Genomic DNA, 23,858 nt, shown 5'->3' with positions numbered 1-23,858 from the left:
ATCCAGTATGTATTTATTCATTTCTTTTACAATGCCACACCTATGATGAGACCCACAGTAGTGGCTCTTCGTGTAGAGGTCAGGTAAAGCTCCCCTATAAGATTATACCAAAAAACACACTGAAACTTGTTTCATGCCTTCTGGTATATCTATTTACTAAATTATTATTCATGAAATCCATTGTGTGAAAAAGTACATGCCCCCTCTGGTGGACGGTGCACATGGGATGTTGCAGAAGGCCAGCCTTTCAGAACCATGAAAAAGAAGGCAAGGATTGCCCTGTCTCAGCCAAAAGACAGACACGAGATGCCGATGCGGAAGTGAGTGTCATTTTTCAGCATTTTCCCCTTGGCGGGGGGGTATTTGTATTCATGTTTAGTTTATTAATTATCTATTGTGATAGGATTCGACAAACACAGGAAAAAGTTTGGGGACAGCCATCCGTATACTTGAACAATGAAAGTTTGGTTCAAATGAAACAGGTCACAACAGATTTCAGTGAAACAACAGAACAAACAGACAGGCAAACATGGTGGTTTTAAAGTCGGCCAGGGGAAGTGATGTCATCGGGGCCGGAAACTGGAACTGACGTCATCATGTCCAGGCAAAATTTCCCGTGGTTGGTCTGCCGATGTAAAAGAGGAAGGATCAACACACTCTACCACCTCCTGGTCTGGCATGGAATTATCTCTTTGTGAGCCCTGCAGTTGCCTCCCATGCGCACGTGTGTGACAGTACATTTTTCTGTTTGCATGTTGGAAAAGGGGAAGGGCCTTAGATATGTCTCTTGTGCTGTGTAGGTGGTCCCACAAGGGGCGGGGCCACCTGACCATCACCACCAGGAAAAGCCTTCCACCATATTTAAGGGAGGGCCTCCAATAGTTCCTGGCAGTTCATTGGACGCACTAGGGCAGGGGTGGGCAAAGTCGTTCCTGGAGGGAACTACAGTGGCTGCAGGTTTTTGGTCCAACCCAAATTTCTTAACAAGAAGAACTTATTGCTCAAGTAAGACTTCTGCTTCATTTTAGTTGACTCACTCGTTACGAATTTGAACCCTTATTGCTTATTTTAGTCTTAAAAAGCTGTATTCTCAGTTTTTAATTACTCCTTATTAGCAATAAAATGCAAATGATAAAAGAAACCAGCATATCTCAATTTTGCTTGTTTCCATTCACACCTCTGTGCATTTATCTAGTGTATTTATCATACACTATTTGGTTTAATTAAATACTTCAAAGGAAAGTGAAGAGAAAAAAGTGAAGGACTGAGAAGTACTCCTCTGTTTTCGACTTTAAATCATTTCGATGATATCCTTGGAAAGGAAAAATGTAGTATAGGAGAATGACCTGACATGGCAGAGCTAAAGCACTAAGAAGCCATGAAATTAAATTATTGGCAAGGATTGTTTTCTAATTATACAAACTGGGTTGGAACAAAAACCTGCAGCCACTGCGGCCCTCCAGGACTGACTTTGCTCACCCCTGCGCTAGGGAGTGGAGAGTTTTGGTGAGTTTCTGTGCTATTGCTTGTGTTTTCTGGATTTTCGACCCTGTGCTTTGTTTCTCAGCTTCGTTGTTGGATTTTGTTTTGCTGCTGTGATGACTGATTTTTTGAACCTCTGCTCTGTTTTTTTCGACACATCCAGATTCTGTATTGGGACTTTGTTTGCTGTGTATTACCTTGCCTTTCAGGTAATTCCTTTGCGCTCTTAGGACCTTTGGGGCTTGCACAGCTATTGTTAAAATAAACCTTTTATTCTATAAAGATTTCTCTTGGCCCTTTGGGTTTCTAGTTGGGGTTTTTGATGGTGTTTGCCCCCTCTAGTGGGCAACTTTGAAAAGTGTTTTTGGTACCTGTGCTTTTGGGACTCCCTAGACTAAGACAGAGGGTATGCTGCCATCCTGGCAGGGTTTGCCCAAGGAACACTCCCTGGAGGAAGCTAGAGTGATGGAAGGACAGAATGAGACGACATGTGAGGACTACAGGCTCTCCCAGCATCCCTGGGCAACACTATCTGTATGGATACCTGCAAGGTATGCTGGGATCTGTAATCCCATGGGGCAGGATTGTTGGGTTCCTTGGGTGCTGCAGGGATCTATGATCCCTACTTTGTGGAGCTTCCATTTGACCCTATCTGTGCCCAAGCACCGGACAGAAGTACTCCTAGGTCTAAGCTGAAAGATGTCGCCCAACATCATCCAGGTGAGTTGGAGTCTGGTGTGGAAGAGGACAAAGCTCGCCTTGTAGGAGTGGAGGAGAAGAAGAGGGAATTGTGATTGTGTTTATTAAGAAGCCTTTGTAAAGGTATTTATTAGTAATAAGCCTTGTATTTACAACTGAGACCTGTGTTTGTGAGGTTGTGCCTTAAGTTCAGGGTGCTGCCATGCCCCATGATGGAGGTTGAGTTCTTGCCTGGAAACAAGGCCATAATGAGTAAACTGGACAAACGGTAATACCAGGAGCAGTTCATTCCCCCACACTACAGGTGGCAGTATTCCTCAGGGCTGAATCCAATTAGGTCACTGCACGGTGGTATGGTATTTGGAGCCTGGAAATGCAGCCCTGTTTGGGTGTTTAAGTGCTGCTGGAGGACTGCCCTGGTTTCCACACAACCCAAAAGTTCTCTGGATGAGCTGGGCGTAACACAAGAAGCAGTTCCCAGGTCAGATTTAAAAGAGTCTTAACTGAGTCAGAGTCTGGAGGCAACTGGGCCTTATTGTGTCTGTGCTTTGGGGCTCAGTGGTGTCCCCTTGTGATTACAATGGAAAACAAAAAAGTTGTTCTGGTTGCTATAAATATATATTTATACAGTGTCACACACATACGATTGGGAGGCACCTAAAGGGCCTGAATAATAGTCGTACCATGCCAGACCAGGGGTGGCAAGCTGCACTGACTTTCTCTCACAATTCCCTGCAGACCATCCACGGGAAATCCCCTAGGTACCGGTGCCATTGATGATGCCACTTCCGATTCCCGTGCCATTGGTGACGTCACTTCCGGTCCCAGCCACATCACTTCCAGTCCTGGTCCCGATGATGTCACTTCCTGTCCCGCCCTTTTAAACCGCCATATTCTCACACTCAAATCAGTTCTGTTTTGGACTCAAACCTGTGAACATCTCAACAAAATTACCCATTTGCAGCCAGGGCATAATATATCCAAACCTTTTTCAGTGTCTTTGGACTGTTATTGTGACAACAGATATATAATTTTTTTTTTTTTTACTTATTGCTGGTTTGTGTTAATTTGTTATATTCTGTTTGTTGTTATTGTTCTATCTATGTCTTTTGTTTGTTGAAGCATAATGTGTTATATCTCAGCCAGGTTTTCTCCATTGGCCAGAATACAAATTCATGTTTTGTGTGTTTTATGATGTCTTTGTTTATTTTTAATTTTTTTGTACATATTAATTTTATTTATGATTATTTTCTATTCATTGTGTTATGTTTCAATGCCTTTGTGATGGTCCATGTACTTGGAGTGTGGTCCCCCAAGAGGGGTGTGACCGGGTGCAGAAATGACAAGTCGTTGACAGAATGAAAAATTGAGACACCAACTGGGTTATCCCGTTTAATTGAATGCAGTCCAACAAAAACGTTCCTCTTGGCCTCTGTACAGGAAGCCCTATGGATAAATAACAACACAACTATTCAGTCATTTACTGGATCTCCATCCAGTGGCTCGTCTCCTTACAGGCACCCAGGCTTTGTTATACTGCACAAAATGGAAGGGGAGGGGCTAAGTGCCCTCACTGGGAGGTTTCTCAGAGCTGTGGGGAGAGAAAGTGAATAGAATGTTAGCAACAGCACCCCCTTTGACCCCGAAGGGTCAACACATACCTGGATTGAGCCCATAAAGAGATGCTCTGGCGCGCATGAGCGACAGGCGCCACCTATCAATCACAGCTAGGACTTACCCTCGGCCAATAAATCAGGAGGGTCTCCCATAGTCCCTAGTAGTATGTTGTTGCACTCTAGAGTCAGTGAGTTTATTTGTGATTTGCTGTGCTTTGTGCTTTTTGTAAATTCTGGACATTTTCCACCTTCTTTTCCGTGTCTTGGCCTTGCTATTGGAATCAGTACTGGGCCTTGTTTGATTTGGATTGCCTTCACATTACAGGCAATTCCATTTTATATTTGTGCTCCCTGGAGCTTCATTGTTATTGGAGAACCTTTGTTTTTGTGAAGCGTAAACCTTTTTATTGTATAAAGATTCCATGAGGCCCATTTTGTGTCTAGTCAGGGGTTTTGACCGTGTTTCTCTCCCCTTTGGCCATTTTTGGAAGAAAAGTTTGTGCTTTGGAACTCCTAGTCCATAACACGGTGGTGCGGTGATGAGCACTGCTGCCTTACAGCTCAGGTCATGTTTTTGACCACAGTAATGGATTCAACATAGATGGAGGAAATTTCCCTAGCCCTCTGGGACACTTTAACTCTTTCAGGGCTGATGTCGACTTTTGTCAAAAGGAGGAGTTGACGATGGTAATCAATTGTAAAGTGTGACAAGTACCAACTGTTATGTTTTAGTTGGACTCTCGTTGCTAGAAGGAAAGTTAGCTTCATTGGTTTGACTGAGATTTCCTGCGCTCGTGAGAGTAGTAAGGTGCAAACAAGAGCAAAAATGGCACTGACATAATGGCAAGAGATCAAAGCGAATGCGTAAAAGCAAAATACTCCGTGGACAAAGTTTTGCCTATTATCGCTGAACTGGACTATGACTTGCTGGACAATTTTGATACAAGTGATCAAAACTGAATGTGAGGTTCCAGCTTCAGCTGATCGTGGTGCTGACACGCCTACGGCAATGTTCACCAGGAGGACTGCCACTTAACAATGATAAGAGGTAGAAACCAGATTGCAATGCACTGCGACCGTGACCACTTCTGCTGCCACCCCAGCCTCGTGAAGACAGCCTGACAGCAAGCCTGCTGTCCATTCTTGTCAAACTGGCAGCCACAGCATGCAGCAACAGATGTTTTATGTTGATTTTTGTGTGAAACCATTGCTTTTCAGAAACTATGTTTTTTGGAAAAAATATTCAGCCCTGAAAGAGTTTAAGACAATTGTGCTATAGTAGTATACTTAAAACTAATTCAGTTCCTAATTCCCCATTGACTTCAATGCATTTCATGGAGTTTGATGAACTGATTTTGTTGAAGTCACTGCGACATGAAAGGCATGGGGTCCACTATACTTAAGTTATGACCAGGTCAACAGTGTTTAAGGGCAGGGTCTTAATGCATGGGCATGCTGGGCAGTTGCCTGGGGGCCTCACAAGCATAGGGGCCCCATGCAAATCTATGCATGTTGTGACTTGCTATCAATAAATAGATGCTATATTAAACCATAAATATTTGCTATTGTGTTACAAGTGGACATTGGCATTTGCCTCTGGTTTAGTAGCACGGTCACCTCTGCAATCTCATGTGCATGTTGTATGTGTACGGATCTCAGTGCGCCACTGCATAACGTAAAAGCGTACAGTATGTGTGAACGTCACTTCAACTCAATTCTCTGGAAAGAAATTTCACAAATGTTTGTGTCAAACACTTGACTAATAATAAATAATTCATAGTCATTTCATACTGTGCCATCTCCGTCTGTATGGTTTACCAATTAAGTATCATTTACTGTATATGTTGAAATTTTTATGTTTTTCAAGGCTCATGTTATATTGTTCAAATGTTTGTGTTGATTAATCTTTGCTGTACAGCATGTTTTTTAATGTTTAAAAACTGATTTTGTTGGAAGTACTGATACAATTAAATATATGTTTAATTTTATCAACCATTTACATTTTTATTTATGTGAGTGGCTGTGTAGGTGGTTCACTGTTGGTTAGAAAGTCACAATTCCAGGTGTTCCAGGTCAACTGAACATCCCAAAGACATTGTACAAAAATCCCTTCACTGCCACAGTCCCCTAATGCACCTCACCGCACGAGGCTGGGAGCTGAGAAAGGGTTCAAAGGCTTTGAGTCTTCTTTCTTACCAGCTTTGCCATCCAAGAACGAACTTAGTTTTTTTTGCACTCCAGTGTTTAGTGCTTTTTGACCCTTGTTTGCTTTTTCTCTTTTTTGTTTTGCCTGAGTTTGTCTGCCATTTTAATCCAAATGCCTTCTTCTCTGATTACTGTTTCTAGATTTCAGTTTTCAAATAAAGATCAATTGATTTTTATATGCTTGTTATGCATTTGATGTCTCCAGCTAATCTTTGTCTGTGCTTAATAAATGGAAAGCGTTGGTTGCCAAGTCTGATGAGCACAACCTCCCTAGCTTTCCTGTTTGAGAGGTTGCAGCAGATGGGTTGTGCTGCCTCAAATATGCCAAAGGTGCGGTGGAGCCGCATGTTGCTGACAGGGTGCCAGCTCCCCAGTGCCCTGTAAGAGAATAAGCAGGTTTAGAAAACGGATGAAAGGAAATACGGTTATGCATCGATATGCGGCCGACCGAGTTAAGGCAATTCGTACTCACAGCCCGAGGGCTGTAGAAAAGCAATAGTGTAATAATGTTTTAGAAATTGTCAAAACCAGCCGCAGTGATATATCTTTCATTTCATTCACAGGGTCTATTATGTTTTTTGACTCTTGAATGGCCCTTTAAGGTTTGTTTTGACCGGCACAGATCCATTTGGCCCACACAGTCTTCTCTTACCCCAGTGTTTCTCAACCTTTAGTCAAAGTCAAAGTCAAAGTGAACTTTATTGTCATCTCAACTATATACAAGTATACAGACAGACGAAATTGTGAAGCTCAAGGTCCACAGTGTAACAACATGAAGTGCAAATAATAAATTAAAAATAGAATTAAAATTAAGATTTAAATTTAAAATTAAAACACAAACAAGACAAGACATTGTGCAAAGACAAGACAAAGAAGTAGCAGCAATATTGACGTGTAGTTAGCAATATGAACATTGATGCAATGTATGGTTTTTGAAATCTAGATACATAAATATAGTCAATAGATATGTAATATAAGAAATAAATAATAAATAATAGATATAGATAATACAGAAATTATCAGTGTATGATAATAGTTGTTTAAGACGTGTGTAAACAATGACAGGTCAGAATCTTTCACAGCAGAAGGATATCAAGAATATCAAAATCCTTAAAGGTCAGTATGAGATCTTCAACTCTTCTCTACATGCACACTCGTCTTTGCAGGACAGTGGCTCACATGTATAAAAGTTCTGTTTTTAGAGGTGGTTGAGGCCGTATGGAAGATCCTAGGGGGCAGTATGGTGTTAAGGAGTCTGACAGCTTGGGGGTAAAAACTCTCCTGCAGCCTGGCAGATCTGGCTCTGATGCTACGGTATCTTCTCTTGGATGGCAGAAGTGTGAAAACTACATGTGAGTGGTGTAAGGGGTCCTGCTCAATGCTGCAGGCCTTGTGGACACTGCATTTGTAAAATATGTCCTGTAGTGAAGGGAGAGGCACCCCAATAATGTTCTCTGCTGTCTTCACTATCCTTTGCAGGCGCTTGCGGTCGGATATGTTTCCATACCAGACAGTGATGCAGCTGGTCAGAACACTCTCAATGGTGCCTCTGTAGAACATGGTGAGGATGGAAGGGGGAAGACTTGCTTGCTTCAACCGCAAGTGTAGTCTCTGCTGGGCTTTCTTGATTAGTGATGAGGTGTTATGCGTCCACATAAGCTCCTCAGTTATGTGCACACCGAGGAACTTGGTACTCCTAACAAACAGTCTCTACATCTAGACAGTTGATGCTGTGTGGGATGTGGGCAGGATGTGATTTTCTAAAGTCCACGATTATCTCTTTTGTCTTGTTGACATTGAGAGATAGATTTTTGTTTTCACACCATGCAGACAACTGTTCCACCTCATCTCTGTATGCTGTTTCATCATCCCTGCTTATCAGTCCCAGCACCATCATATCATCCGCAAACTTGATGATATGGTTGGTGCTGTGCGTGGCTGTGCAGTCGTGAATCAGCAGGGTGAAGAGCAGTGGACTAAGCACGTAGCCCTGCGGCGCTCCAGTGTTCATTGTGATGTTGCTGGAAGTGTTGCAGCCCATCCTAACTGACTGGGCCTTCTCCGTCAGGAAGTCCAGGATCCAATTGTAGAGGGTGGTGTTCAGGCCCAACCTGCTCAGTTTTACAACCAACTTTGGAGGGATGATTGTGTTGAAGGCAGAGCTAAAGTCTATGAAGAGCATCCTGACATATGTGTATTTTTTATCCAGATGTGTCAGGGAGAGGTGAAGGGAAGAGTATATGGCATATTCAGTTGACCTGTTTGAGCTGTATGCAAACTGAAGAGGCAGGGAGATTAGTCTTTATGTGTGACATGACTAACCTTTCGAAGCACTTGATGATGATTGGCATGAGTGCAACTGGTCGGTAGTCATTCAAGCATGTCACTGATGACTTCTTCGGCACTGGTATGATGGTGGTCGACTTGAAGCATGCTGAGACTGACGACTGGCTCAGAGATCTGTTGAAGATGTCTGTGAGGACACCAGCCCGTTTGACTGGCATATTCTTTGAGCACACGACCAGGTATGTTGTCAGGTCCTGCAGCCTTGCGTGGATTGACTCTGGATAGAGTCCTCTTCACGTCAGTTATGGAGAGACAGAGTTCCTGGTCAGTGGAGGGAGGTGTTGCTTTTCTCGCAGGCTCTTTGTTCTGTGCCTCATACCGTGCGAAGAAGTTGTTCAACTCATCTGACAGGGAGGCAGCACCATCGCTGCTGTGTGGGTTGGGCTTGTAGTTTGTAATTGTCTGAACGCCCTGCCACATACGACGTGTGTCTCTGGTGCTGCTGAAGTGTTTGTTAATCCTCTGCGCATATGCCCATTTAGCTCTCCTTGTATTGCGAGACAGGCTGGCTCTAGTCACCCTGAGGGCGGCCTTGTCTCTAGATCTGAAGGCTGCATTTCTGATCTTAAGCAGCTTGTGCACTTTTCTTCTCATCCAGGGCTTTTGGTTGGCTTTTGTGGTAACATCCTTGGTAACAGTAACATCCTCTAAGCATTTGGAGATATCACCAGTCACAGAGTCTGTGTACTCCTCCAGATTGATGGAGTCACTATCCATAGCAGCCTCCCTGAAATTATGGTCACTCGATGCAGTTTTGCCGTTATAAGTTCATTGATGATCCCCTAGAAGAAACTGCAAACTGTCCCCTTGGTGAAATGAGCACAATCGGGGAAGTCACCCTTGGTGAAACAAACTCACTTAGAAATGGGGAAATGATCGCTTAGAAGACCCTCTGTCACTTGTGACCCACTCGCAAACTAACAATGGTAACCCACTACCTACTGGGTGGATGGGGGGGGGGGGGGGGGGGGGGTGGTTGACGACGGTGACCCATTGGGATTAATAAAGTATCTATCTATCTATCTATCTATCTATCTATCTATCTATCTATCTATCTATCTATCTATCTATCTATCTATCACACGAGACACACAGAGCCTCAGTTTGCAATGACACGTACACTTTGTGACCAACACATGGCCAATTTGACATATGCCCAAACAGCCGGTCCCAAATGGAGTGTAGTCTAAAACAAACATGAGTATACAATGTAAAAGTGAAGAGGGAACTTGCTGTGGTAAAAATATAAGAATGATCTTGGGAGATGAGAGGCTGCAAACATATGAGAGAGAAGGATAATCAACAGGGCAGGCAAAGGTCATAACAGGAGGCAATCAGAAAAACCAGAAATGCTAAGAAGAATGTCTAAGTTAAAAATGCAACCGAAAGTTTCTCTATATCCAGATGATATGGTACTGTACTGTATATATCAGATCCACAAAATACTGTGCCTGCAGTCCTAACAGCACTAACAGAATTTCAAAAGATTTCTGGTCTCAGAATTAATTTGAATAAAAGTGTGCTCTTCCCAGTGAATTCTCAAGCACACAATATTAGATTGGACACCTTCCCTTTTATCATCGTAGATCAGTTTAAATATCTAGGGGTAAACTTTAACATTAACAATTAACATTATTAAGATGAATATCCTTACTAAGCTTCTCTTTTTATTTCAAAACATCAATAGGTCATTTTTTTAGGAATTAGATTCAACCATAACCTCATTTATTTGGAATTTAAAACATCCACGTATCCAAAGGGCGACCCTACAAAGACCTAAGGCGGAAGGTGGCATGGCTTTACCTAACTTTCAGTTTTATTACTGGGTGGCAAACATACAATCTATAAAAACCTGGACATGGACACAAATAGATGAACATACACAGGCTTGGTCTGCAATAGAAATAAAATCCTGCAGTACTTCTTTATATGCCTTGCTTTGCACCCCAATAAGTACAAGTCATCGCCAATATACTAACAACCCAATTGTGCTTCATTCACTCAGAATATGGAACCAATGTAGGAAGCACTCCAAGATAGGAAAGCTTTTATCTGTGGCACCTCCGCACGACAGCCACCTTCTTCCACCCTCTCAAACGTACGCAGTTTTTAATGCCAGGAAAACATTCAGGATTAAATCACTTAGAGATCTTATATGGACAACGTCTTTGTATCCTACGAATAATTACACTCCAAATTTAACTTTCCAACAACACATTTCTTTCACTACCTTCAAATTAGAAACTTTATTAAACAGAACCTGCCTCACTGGGCCACATGTTGTGGGCCTGCACCAAATTCACGTCATTCTGGACCAAAATCAGACAGCCTTGGTGTCCCAAACCCTCCTAATCCACTAACAGCTGTGTTTGGTGGGCTCATAGAGAGGCTTAAAGTGGAGAAGGACAAACAAACTGGGATTGTCTTTACTTCACTATTGACACAACGACTTATCTTGCTCATCTGGAAGAATCCTAACTCACCTCTTTTAAGTCAGTGGGTAACTGATGTTATATACTATTTATAACTGGAAAAAATCAAATTCACACTTAGAGGATCTGTGCAGAACTTTTTCAAAACCAGGCAGGATCTGATCAATAACATTTTAGAATAAGCATTTAAAGGCACTGAGGAAGCAGGTTCTCTCCCCTCTTTAACTCCATTTATCTTTATTCATTTATTAATTTATCTATTTACTTATTTTTACTAGCATAAAGTTCTACTCTGCTGGCCTAGCTCTCTTTCTCTTGGGTGGGGGTTGATTTATTTCAAACCTTTTTTTGTGTAAAACTTGAGTTATTTGTATGGAATGTTATTTGATTTTAATAAAATCAATAAAATAAAAAAAATGCATTGTGTTTTGATCAGGCATCTCAAAAATAGCACAAAGGGTTTGAAGCCTTCTTAACCAACCATAAAGACAGGAGCAAGCATTCCTGATGTGTGTCATTTGAGCTCAAGTTGCTTCCCCAGTAGACCGCAGCGTAGAGCAACACACTGGCTACTATGGACTGATAGAACATTTCCAGTAGCTTGCTGCATACATCAAATGGCACAAAAGGCAGTTGAATAGAAACAAAACATGGTCTTTGTGACTTCCTCTCTTTCGTTAATGTTAGCAGTTAGCAGAGCGAGTTTATCTCCGGAGGTCCATTCTGGTGGCATTTCAGATCCAGATTGAGGCATCTCTTTTTGGGGCATCAAAGGATCAGGTCAGAAGGGACGGAGTCATTTGCCCTCAGTGAGTGTCTTCTCATTGCTTCTTGTGAAAAAAAAGAATGCGGTGTTAGCGATGGCTTACCCTCATGCCCCAGCGTGGTATCACTTACCTCAGATAAACCTGGAAGGTGATCCCCTGACGTGCACACGTGACATCAGGTATACGTGTGCCATTCTGAACAATGCCTGATGAATTCAGTCAAGTTCTCAAATAGAATTAAATTGAACAGAGTGCCCCTGGGCACAATTTGGAGTGCCCTTGCCAAAAGTCTGAATACCTTACATGAATGAGAAGTTTCAGTTATTGATTTTTAATAAATTAGCAAACCTTTTGGAAAACATTTTTTTCACTTTGTCATTATGGGGTATTGAGTGTAGACTGATGAGGAAAAATAGCAAACTGATGCATTTCAAATTAAATTTACAAAACAATAAAGTGTGGATGCAGGTTAGGTGGATTGGCGATTCTATATTGGCCCTAGTGTGTGCTTGGTGTGTGTTTGTGTGTGTCCTGCTGTAGGTTGGCACCCTGCCCAGGATTGGTTCCTGCCTTGTGTCCTATGTTGGCTGGGATTGGCTCCAGCAGACCCCCGTGACCCTGTGTTCAGATTCAGCGGGTTGGAAAATGGATGGATGGATAAAGTGTGGAGAAAGTGAAGGGGTCTGAAAACTTCCTGAATACAATGTAAAGTGTACGCTATCTACGCCTATCATGATTATGCAAGGACTACATTGACCCATGAAAACACGATAAGAAATGATTAAAGGAAGAGCCTGGAAGTAAGCCTTTAGTTTACAGCTAGCGCAGGTTTTTATATTTTTCCCCTAATATGCTGCTGAACCTCACCCCTCCTTTCAAAAAAAAATCCAAATTCCTTTGAAACCCAATCTGCTCTATGTCAGAGCTTAGAACCTTTTTTTTATTCATGTGTGTTTTTCCACAGTGAAGCTACGGTTTCATATCTGCAGCGTGACAGATGGTGATGTCATTTTCAATTGGCTGATGTCAACCTGACAAGCGCATATTTGCACATTATGTTGCCAGCGTGGTGTGCGTTCCATCTGGATGCTCTGATTGGACCCTTCACATATAAATCCTGGCATATTTTTATTTTTTGTTATTCGTTGAGATGATCACTCATGAATTTGAGAACAAATTGCCCTTTCCCCTATATTTCTTAATGAGGCACTTAAATCAAGTGCAGATTCTTAAAAGTTTATATGCTGCATTTAGCGATATTTTCAATGCGAATATATTCACTGGATTTGTAACAAAAAAAGGTCCCAGATTTGATGGCAATTGGTTGTTTTGTTTACAGACACACACCAACTGCATGATAGAATTGGTCACATCATGTTTTGGGATGAGGTAGTCATTTCCACCACATTGACATAAGTTCCACTACACTAAACATGGCGAGAGAATTCAGATGAATGAAGTAAATGATGGCTGCTCTGTTTAATGTTGCAACCTCACGGCCTGTGGAGCACATCCTTGGTCTTCTTCATGTTGGTTTGTTCAAATCAAGCTTGTGTTAGCTTTTCTCTGGATATTCCAAAATAGATAGATAGATAGATGGATAGATAGATAGATAGATAGATAGATAGATAGATAGATAGATAGATAGATAGATAGATACTTTATTAATCCCAATGGGTCACCATTAGTTTCGGCATCCATTCACTGGGCCTGTGTAAGGCAACCACTGTCATCGTCAACCCCCCCCCCCCCCCCCCCCCCCCCCCCCCCCCCCCCATCCACCCAGTAGGTAGTGGGTTACCATTGTTGGTTTGCGAGTGGGTCACAAGTGACAGAGGGTCTTCTAAGCGATCATTTCCCCGTTTCTAAGTGAGTTTGTTTCACCAAGGGTGACTTCCCCAATTGTGCTCATTTCACCAAGGGGACAGTTTGCAATTTCTTCTAGGGGATCATCAATGAACTTATAAAGGCAAAACTGCATCGAGTGACCATAATTTCAGGGAGGCTGCTATGGATAGTGACTCCATCAATCTGGAGGAGTACACAGACTCTGTGACTGGTGATATCTCCAAATGCTTAGAGGATGTTACTGTTACCAAGGATGTTACCACAAAAGCCAACCAAAAGCCCTGGATGAGAAGAAAAGTGCACAAGCTGCTTAAGATCAGAAATGCAGCCTTCAGATCTAGAGACAAGGCCGTCCTCAGGGTGACTAGAGCCAACCTAGATTCTTTATTAATCCCCAAGGGGAAATTCACATACTCCAGCAGCAGCATACTGATAAAGACAATATTAATTAAAGAGTGATAAAAACACAGTGCAAGTTAAAAAGTGCAAGGTGGAGAGTGCGAGGCAGGTATAACAGACAGTAACTTTATATAATGTTACCGTTTACCCCCCCCAGTGGAATTGAAGAGTCGCATAGTGTGGAGGAGGAACGATCTCCTCAGTCTGTCAGTGGAGCTGGACTGTGACAGCAGTCTGTCGCTGAAGCTGCTCCTCTGTCTGGAGATGATCCTGTTCAGTGGATGCGGTGGATTCTCCATGATTGACAGGAGTCTGCTCAGCGCCCGTCGCTCTACCACAGATGTCAAACTGTCCAGCTCCATGCCTACAATATAGCCTGCCTTCCTCACCAGTTTGTCCAGGCGTGAGGCATCCCTCTTCTTTATGCTGCTTCCTCAGCACACCACAGCGTAGAATAGGGCACTCGCCACAACCGTCTGATAGAACATCTGCAGCATCTTATTGCAGATGTTGAAGGACGCCAGCCTTCTAAAGAAGTATAGCTAGCTCTGTCCTCTCTTGCACAAAGCATCAGTATTGGCAGTCCAGTCCAATTTATCATCCAGCTGCACTCCCAGGTATTCATAGGTCTGCACCCTCTGCACACAGTCACCTCTGATGATCACGGGGTCCATGAGGGGCCTGGGCCTCCAAATATCCACCACCAGCTCCTTGGTTTTGCTGGTGTTCAGATGTAGGTGGTTTGAGTCACACCATTTAACAAAGTCATTGATTAGGTTCCTATACTCCTCCACCTGCCCACTCCTGATGCAGCCCATGATAGCAGTGTCGTCAGCGAACTTTTGCACGTGGCAGGACTCCGAGTTGTATTGGAAGTCTGATGTATATAGGCTGAACAGGACTGGAGAAAGCACAGCGGCACTCCTGTGTTGCTGACCACAATGTCAGACCTGCAGTTCCCGAGACGCACATACTGAGGTCTGTTTGTAAGACAGTCCACGATCCATGCCACCAGGTATGAATTTACTCCCATCTCTGTCAGCTTGTCCCTAAGAAGCAGAGGTTGGATGGTGTTGAAGGCGCTAGAGAAGTCCAGAAACATAATTCTTACAGCACCACTACCTCTGTCTAAGTGGGAGAGGGATCGGTGTAGCATGTAGATGATAGCATCCTCCGCTTCCACCTTCTCCTGGTATGCGAACTGCAGAGGGTCGATGGCGTGGCGGACCTGTGGCCTCAGGTGGTGAAGCAGCAGCTGCTCCATGGTCTTCATCACATGTAATGTCAAGGCGACAGGCCTGAAGTCATTCAGCTCACTAGGACGTGATACCTTTGGGACTGAGGTGATGCAAGATGTTTTCCAAAGCCTCAGGAATCTCCCCTGTTCCAGGCTCAGGTTGAAGATGCTTTGTAGAAGACTCCCTAGCTCCAATGCACAGGCCTTCAACAGTCGTGGCGATACTCCATCTGGACCCGCTGCTTTGCTGGCACGAAGTCTCCTCAGCTCTCTGCTTACCTGGGCTGCTGTAATTGTAGGAGGGGGGGAAACTCTCTCCTATGCTGGTATCAGCAGAAGGATGGGTGGAGGGTGCAGTACTCCGAGGTGAGAGTGGGTTAGGGTGGTCAAACCTGCTAAAAAAGTTGTTCATCAGGTTTTCTTTCTCCACGTCTCTCTTGATGGTGGCACCCCGCTTTGAGCTGCAGCCAGTGATGATCTTCATCCCATCCCACACTTCCTTCATGCTGTTATTCTGCAACTTTTGCTCCAGTTTTCTCCTGTACTGTTGTTTCGCCGCCCTGAGCTGGACTCGGAGTTCCTTCTGCACGCACTTGAGCTCATGCTGATCACCACCTTTAAAAGCCCTTTTCTTCTGTTTCAAAAGGCCCTTGATGTCACTTGTAATCCATGGCTTGTTGTTAGCATAGCAGTGTACTATTCTTATTGGAACTACAATGTCCACACAGAAGTTCATGTAGTTAGTAGTGCAGTCAACAACCTCCTCAATGTGATCACTATGTGATCCCTGCAGGATATTCCAGTCCGTAGTTCCAAAGCAGTCTCTCAGTTCCTGCTCTGCCTCAGGGGACCACTTCCTGAATGAGCGTGTGGTTGTAGGTAGCTCCCTCACTCTTGGTTTGTAGTGAGGCTGAAGCAGAACCAGGTTATGATCTGCTTTCCCAAGCGCAGGCAGCAGGGTGGCACTGTATGTGTCTTTAACGTTTGCATACAGTAGGTCAATAGTCCTATTTCCCCGGGTGTTACAATCCACATACTGGGAGAAGGCAGGTAATGTTTTGTCCAGCATCACATGGTTAAAGTCTCCAGCGATTAGCACAAGCACCTCGGGGTGCTGTGTTTGTAGTTTAGCAACAGCGGAGTGGATAATGTCACTCGCTATCTCCATGTCCGCCTGAGGAGGGATGTAAACAATAACAACAATGATGTGTCCAAACTCTCTGCGCGTAAGTAATGGTGACGCAGACCTACGGCCAACAGTTCGATGTCCCTGCAGCAAGTGGAGATTTTGACATTTACATGTCCAGAGTTGCACCACCTTGTGTTCACATAGAGAGTGAGTCCTCCTTTCCGCTTCCCACAGGTGTTTGTGTCTCTGTCCGCTCTAACTGTGCTAAACCCGAGTAGCCCCATCTTAGCATCTGGGATGCTAGTTGTTAGCCATGTTTTACAAAAACACAACAAACTGCATTCTCTGTGCAGCCAGAACATGCGTGTTAGATAGACCCTAGTGAGAATGACTGTAGGTCTACTCATTAGTGTGCTCTGTGATGGGCCGATGTGCTGTACAAGGTGAGCTCTGCCATGTGCGTGATGCTACTGGATTGGCTTTGGCTCCACAAACTCTATAACTTTTTTTTTCTAAATGTAATAAGACAATCGATGGAGTAATTTAATGTTTCCCTACCTTTGTGGAGCCAAACCCAGTTTTTCACATACCAGTGTGTTCATCCCCGTCCATTAATTTTGAGTGATACACGGGGAGGTTCCCCTCCATCAATTTAGCACGACTCAGATTGGAGTTTAGTGTCCGCCTCTGTGAATTTAATGTGATTGTCTGAGTAGGGGGGGAGTGGAGTGGACTCACTCAGTGAATTGAGCGTCATCATCAAAACATGCGATCCCCAGTGCCAGACCATTAAATAAATCAAGTGTGATCTTCAACACTTTTTTCCTCCTTGGTGAATTGAGCGCAACTGCCACAGCTGGTCTTGGGGATGTCATCCAGGATCGGCCTGAGTGCTCCTATAATGCCACCGTTGTGAATGGTGCACAATCGACGGAGTGGTTGGGGTTTCATCCAGGGTGGCCGTGTTCCACCTGCTGCAATGCTACCATGGCCCACAGGATGAGGAATGCTGATGAGGAATTTTTTTATTTTTAATAAATTTGCAAAAACCTCAAGTAAACTTTTTTCTCGTTGTCATTATGGAGTGTTGTGTGTAGAATTCTGAGGAAAAAAATGAATTTAATCCATTTTGGAATAAGCCTGTAACAAAAGAAAATGTGGAAAAAGTGATGCGCTGTGACTACTTTCCGGATGCACTGTATATCTATATATATATAAAATTCAATGTCTGTCTGTCTATGTCGCAAGAGAACTAGTTAACGGGTTTTTTGTATAATTTGCTTGAATATTCCGGTTGATTTTGCAACTTCTCTCATTGCGCTAAGTATCAAAGTTCACTTGTGTTACTGGTTTATTTGTGCAAATCCGAGAGAGATGGTGGGGAGCAGGGTCCTCCTCACTCACGCGCCAGCCTCCGTTTGAGTCGCGACACCTGTTGGAGTGCACCTTGCCTCCGCTTAGCTAGCGATACCTGTTTGTTCAGCAGACATTATCATCTAGAAATTGTTAAGGAGTAACGTTTGACATTTTTGAGAGTGAGATCAGAGCTACATGTGTTTTAGAGGGTACCTGCTGATTGCCAGAGATATCACGGCCATGTGCTTTTCTACCCACGTGGGGGACGTTTTCCCGTCAGAGCTGAACACGATCAGATACAGTGCCAATGTTTGACTTTGGAGCATAAATACCTTCTGCTTGGCCAGAATTAAATTCAAATTTTTTTTTTTTATTGCTTTTTAAAGTTTGTCCTGCTTCACTATTACAAAGGCGGAGCAGTGGAGGACAGCTAATTGTCAAATAAACAGACAAAATACCACAAAAAAGGTTTGGAACAGCCACCCGTATACTTGAAATCAGACTGCAAAGTAGACATTTAAATGTGAGTTGTATACATATTTGAGTCCAAAACAGAACTGACTGGATGAAACAAAATGGCAGTTTTATGGTTAGGCATAGGAAGTGAGGTCAGCAGAGTCACAACTGGAAATGAGGTCATCAGGGCCGGGACTGGAAGAGACATCACTGGGGCCAGGAGGAATTTCCTGTAAGTGGTCTGCAGAGGAAAGAGAGAAGGGGTTAGTGCACTCTGCCACCCCCTGGTCTGGAGTGGTATTACACTCATTTGAGCCTTTTAGCTGCCTCTCATGTGCACGTGTATGACAATACCAATAAACAACAATATTAAAACCACCTGCCTAATGTGGTGTAGGTTCTCCTTGGGCCACCAAAACAGCTCTGACCCATTGGAACATGGACTCCACAAGACCTCTGAAGGTGTCCAGTGCTATCTGGCATCAAGACATTAGCAGCAGATCCTTTAAGTCATGTTAAGTTACAAGGTGGGGTCTCTATGAATTGGACTTGTTTTTCCAGCTCATCTCACAGTTGCTTGATTGGATTGAGATCTGGGGAATCTGAATGGCCCACAGCCTTGATCTCTTTACCAAGTCCCTCACACCATTCCAGAATAATTTTTGCAATATGGCAGGGCACATTATCCTACTGAAAGAGGTCACTACCATCAGGGAGTACTTTTGCCATGATGGGGTGTGAGTGGTCTGCAACCATTTGTAAGTTGGTGGTACGTATCAATATAACATCTACATGAATGCCAGGACCCAAGGCTTTCCAGCAGAAAATTGCCCAGTGCATTATACTTCCTTTGCTTGTTTGCCTTTTTTCCCATAGTGCATCTTGCTGCCATCTCTTCCACAGGTAAACGAGACACACTCACATACCCAGATGTCCACATGAGCTAAAAGAAAACAAGATTCATCAGTCAAGGCCACCTTCTTCCATTGTTCCATGGTAACGTTTTGATGTTTACGTGCCTATTGTAGGTGCTTTCGGCAGTGGACAGGGGTTAGCACGGATACTCTAACCGGTCTGTTACTGCGCAGCCTCATATTCAGCAAGCATCAATGATTGGAACACTATGCTGAAAATGGTGCTGTCCCTTGGATGACATGTAAAACTGAGGTTTTGACTCTCTGTGGTCATAGAGGATCATAGGCATCTGTCAGAAGGAGAAGGGGGTTCCTATCCCAGCTAAACTGTTCATCATGGCTTTGTTCATTCTGCCCTCCTAATCATCCCTTGTCCCTTATTAGTTATATATCTTTGTCACCCCTTCACCACCTAAAAGCTAATGTGTGGTGAGCATGCTGACGTAAAATGGCTGCCATTGCATCATCCAGGTGGTGGTAGTTGAAGTGGTTCCCCATTGTCTATGTAAAGTGTGTTGAGTAGACAGAAAAGTGCTATGTGCAGTAAATGTAATTATTATAATGAATGAATTATTATATTGATTGGTGATTCTAAATTGGCCCCCTTGTGTGTATCGTCACACACGTGCGAATAGGAGGGAGCTGTATGGATCAAGTGAGGATAATACCACACCAGGCCAAGGGGTGGCGGGGTGTGCTAACCTTTCTTCTGTTGTTTCGGCAGACAAAAAAATGGGAAAACCTGTCTGATCCAACTCTGAAGACATCACTTCCAGTTCCGGCGCCCAGAAGCATGTCACTTCCAGGGGCAATCCCAGAAGCACATCACGTCTGGGTTTATTACATCACTTCCTGTCTGGACATTTAAAACCATCCTCAGTTCAGTTACAGACTCCAATCCATGCACATCAGTGCAGTGCTATTTGCAAACCCCTTTTGCAGCCAGGGAAATTATATGGGTGGCTGCCCCAAACCTTTTTGAGTGTGTCAAGTATAATCATTTCACAGTATACGTGTGTGAATAGGTTCTGTAATGGGCCAGAGTCTTGTCCAGGGCTGGCTTCCATCTTGCTGTGAAAGGCTCCAGCATCACCTTTACCCTGAACTGGATTAAGCAGGTTTGAGAATATTATGTTTCAAATATTATCAAAACAATAATTTTCTACATGCCTCATTGATGAAAGACCACCAACTCCTGTGTGGCAGAGGGAAGATGAGTCGGTAAATCAAAAAGCAGTTTAGGGTGCCGACATGGCCCTCCATGTTTAGCACAAAAAAAAGCACAATGGCAGTGAAAACCACAGAATCGCTGCCACGTAGCAAAGTAGCCTGGATGGTCAGACTTCAGCCAGCAATGTAAATTCTGAATAAGGAAGTTTTGTCTTCAGATCATCTCCCTGGTCAAAAGACAACTCCATTTGGTTTGTTGTCCCTCTTAAAGCCCCAGGACTGGAAGGGATGGTTTTAATTGCGCTAACCGGGTGTCTTCTCCTGACTGTGGAGGAAAAACATGACAAGGCTGTTACTGGCAGAGCCCCCTCTCGGCCCGAAGGTTGTATTACATGCCTGCGAAGAGCTTAGATGGTGACCCTCAGACGTGCATGCGTCACACCAGGTGAACATGGTAAAGATGGACATTCTTTTCATCCCAGCTGGTATATCTGTTTGGTGCCCCCATCTCTTGTTCACCTCATCTCTCTATCACTAATGGTTGTGCGTAACCTTGGGCTGGTGATTGATGACCAGGTGTTTTCCACTGGCCATGTTGATCCGGTCTCTTCTTCTTCTTCTTTCGGCTGCTCCCGTTAGGGGTTGCCACAGTGGATCATCTTCCAGATCTTTCTGTCCTCTGCATCTTGTTCTGTTACACCCATCACCCACATGTCCTCTCTCACTACATCCATAAACCTTCTCTTAGGCCTTCCTATTTTTCTCTTGCTGGCAGCTCTGTCTTTAGCATCCTTCTCCCAATATACTCATCATCTCTCCTCTGCACATGTCCAAACCAACGCAATCTCGCCTCTCTGACTTTGTCTCCCAACTTTGCAACTTGAGCTGATCGTCTAATGTCCTCATTTCTAATCCTGTCCATCCTCGTCACACCCATTGCAAATCATAGCATCTTTAACTCTGCCACCTCCAGCTCTGTCTCCTGGTTTCTGGTCAGTGCCACTGTCTCCAACCCATATAACATAGCTGGTCTCACTACCGTCCTGTAGACCTTCCCTTTCACTCTTGCTGATATCCGTCTGCAACAAATCACTCTTGACACTCTTCTCCACCCACTCTACTCTGCCTGCACTCCTACTGCAGACCTCACCACTGTCACAGTTTCCTTACAAATATCCTGTACAACTCTTACGTACTTCTCTGCCACTCCAGACTTCCTCATGCAATACCACAACTCCTCTCGAGGCACCCTGTCATATGCTTTCTCCAGGTCCATAAAAACACAATGCAACTCCTTCTGGCCTTCTCTAAACTTCTCCATCAACACCCTCAGAGCAAACATCTCATCTGTGGTGCTCTTTCTTGGCATGAAACCACACTGCTGCTCACAAATCATCACCTCACTTCTTAACTGAGCTTCCACTACTCTTTCCCATAACTTCATGCATTTGGCTCATCAATTATCTCCCCCTGTAGTTACTACAGTCCTGCACATCCCCCTTATTCTTAAATATTGGCACTAGTACACTTCTTCTCCACTCCTCAGGCATCCTCTTACTTTCCAAAATTCCATTAAACAATCTGGTTTAAAACTCTACTGCCATCTCTCCTAAACACCTCCATGCTTCCACAGGTATGTCATCTGGACCAATGGCTTTTCTATTCTTCATCCTCTTCATAGCTGTCCTTACTTCCTCCTTGCTAATCCGTTGCACTTCCTGATTCACTATCTCCACACCATCCAACCTCTTCTCTCTCTCGTTCTCTTCATTCATAATCCTCTCACAGTACTCTTTCCATCTGCTCAACACACTCTTCTCGCTTGTGAGTATGTTTCCATCTTTATCCTTTATCACCCTAACCTGCTGCACATCTTTCCCAGCTTGGTCCCTCTGTCTTGCCAATTGGTACAGGTCCTTTTTCCCTCTTTAGTGTCCAATCTCTCAAACAGCTCATCATACGCCTTTTCTTTAGCCTTTGCCACCTCTCTCTTCACCTTGTGCCTTATCTCCTTGTACTCTTGTCTACTTTCTGCATCTCTCTGACTATCCCACTTCTTCTTTGCCATCCTCTTCCTCTGTATACTCTTCTGTACTTCCCCATTCCATCACCAGGTTTCCTTTTCCTCCTTCCTCTTTCCAGATGTCACACCAAGCACTCTTCTTGCTGTCACCATTACTACATCTGCTGTAGTTTCCCAGCTGTCTGGTAATTCTTCACTACCATCCAGTGCCTATCTCACCTCCTCCCTAAACTCAACCTTCCAGTCTTCCTTTTTCAACTTCCACCATTTGATCCTTGGCTCTGCCCACACTCTCTTCCTCTTCTTGATCTTCAACGTCATCCTACAGACCACCATCCTATGTTGCCTAACTACACTTTCCCCTGCCACCACTTTGCAGTCTTCAATCTCCTTCAGATTGACTCTTCTGCATAGGATGTAATCTACCTGTGTGCATCTTCCTCCACTCTTGTACGTCACCCTATGTTCCTCCCTTTTCTTAAAATACGTATTCACCACAGCCATGTCCATCCTTTTGGCAAAATCCACTATCCTCTGACCTTCTTCATTCCTCTCCTTGACACCATACCCACCCATCACCTCCTCGTCTCCTCTGTTCCCTTCATCAACATGTCCATTGAAATCTGCTCCAATCACCACTTTCTGTCCCTTGGGTACACTGTTCATCACTTCATCCAACTCACTCCAAAAATCTTCTTTCTCATCCATTGCACACCCAACTTGCGGGGCATATGCACTAACAACATTCATCATCACACCTCCAATTTCCAGCATCATAATCATTACTCTGCCTGACACTCTTTTCACCTCCAAAACACTCTTGACATACTGTTCCTTCAGAATAACCCCTACTCCATTTCTCCTCCTATCCACACCATGATAGAACAATTTGAATCCACCTCTGATCCACCTGGCCTTACTTCCCTTCCATTTAGTCTCTTGCACTCACAATATATCAACCTTCCTTCTCTCCATCATATCGGCTAACTCTTTCCCCTTACCAGTCATACTGCCAACATTCAAAGTTCCTACCCTCAGTTCCACTCTCTTTACCTTCCTCCTCTCCTCCTGCCTCCGGACACGTCTCCCACCTCTTCTTCTCCTACTTCTTCTTCTGCCAACAGTAGCCCAATTTCCGCCAGCACCCTGCTGACTAACAGTACTGGTGGCGGTCGTTGTTAACCCGGGGCTTGACCGATCCGGTATGGAAATTTGTATTGTTGTCCGCATATCGATTTGGCAAAATTTTACACCGGATGCCCTTCCTGATGTAACCCTCCCCATTTATTCGGGCTTGGGACTGGCATGAAGAAACAAACTGGTTTGTGCACCCCCTGAGGCTGGGTTCTCTCTGTCACTAAATTCACTTAAACAACATCTGCAAGATCAGACCATATCTGACAGAGTAATGCAGCACAACTCCTGGTCCAGGCTTTTGTTTGTCACATCTGAACTACTGCACATCTCTGCTGGCATGTGTCACCATGCCACTGATGGTGATTCAAAATTCAGTGGCACGTCTGGTATTCAACAAGCCTAGATGGACGCATATCACTCCTCTTTTTTGATCCCAAGGCTGGCTCTCTGCAGTTGCAGGTATTAAGTTCAAATCCTTGATTCTTGCCTTTAGGGCAGTCAAGAAACAATTATCAAACACCAAGCAGTGGAGCTGGCTGACAGAAATAAATATGTTTGGACAAGTAGAGACTCAAAACAGAATGGTAAGGAAAATACGGAAGCCATCTGAGAAAAGGTATAGCAGCACCTCTACTGTATTAA

The sequence above is a fragment of the Erpetoichthys calabaricus genome, chromosome 6 (assembly GCF_900747795.2).
Source record: "Erpetoichthys calabaricus chromosome 6, fErpCal1.3, whole genome shotgun sequence".
NCBI classification, from domain to species: Eukaryota; Metazoa; Chordata; class Cladistia; order Polypteriformes; family Polypteridae; genus Erpetoichthys; species Erpetoichthys calabaricus.
Note: the sequence above shows the minus strand (reverse complement) of the source record.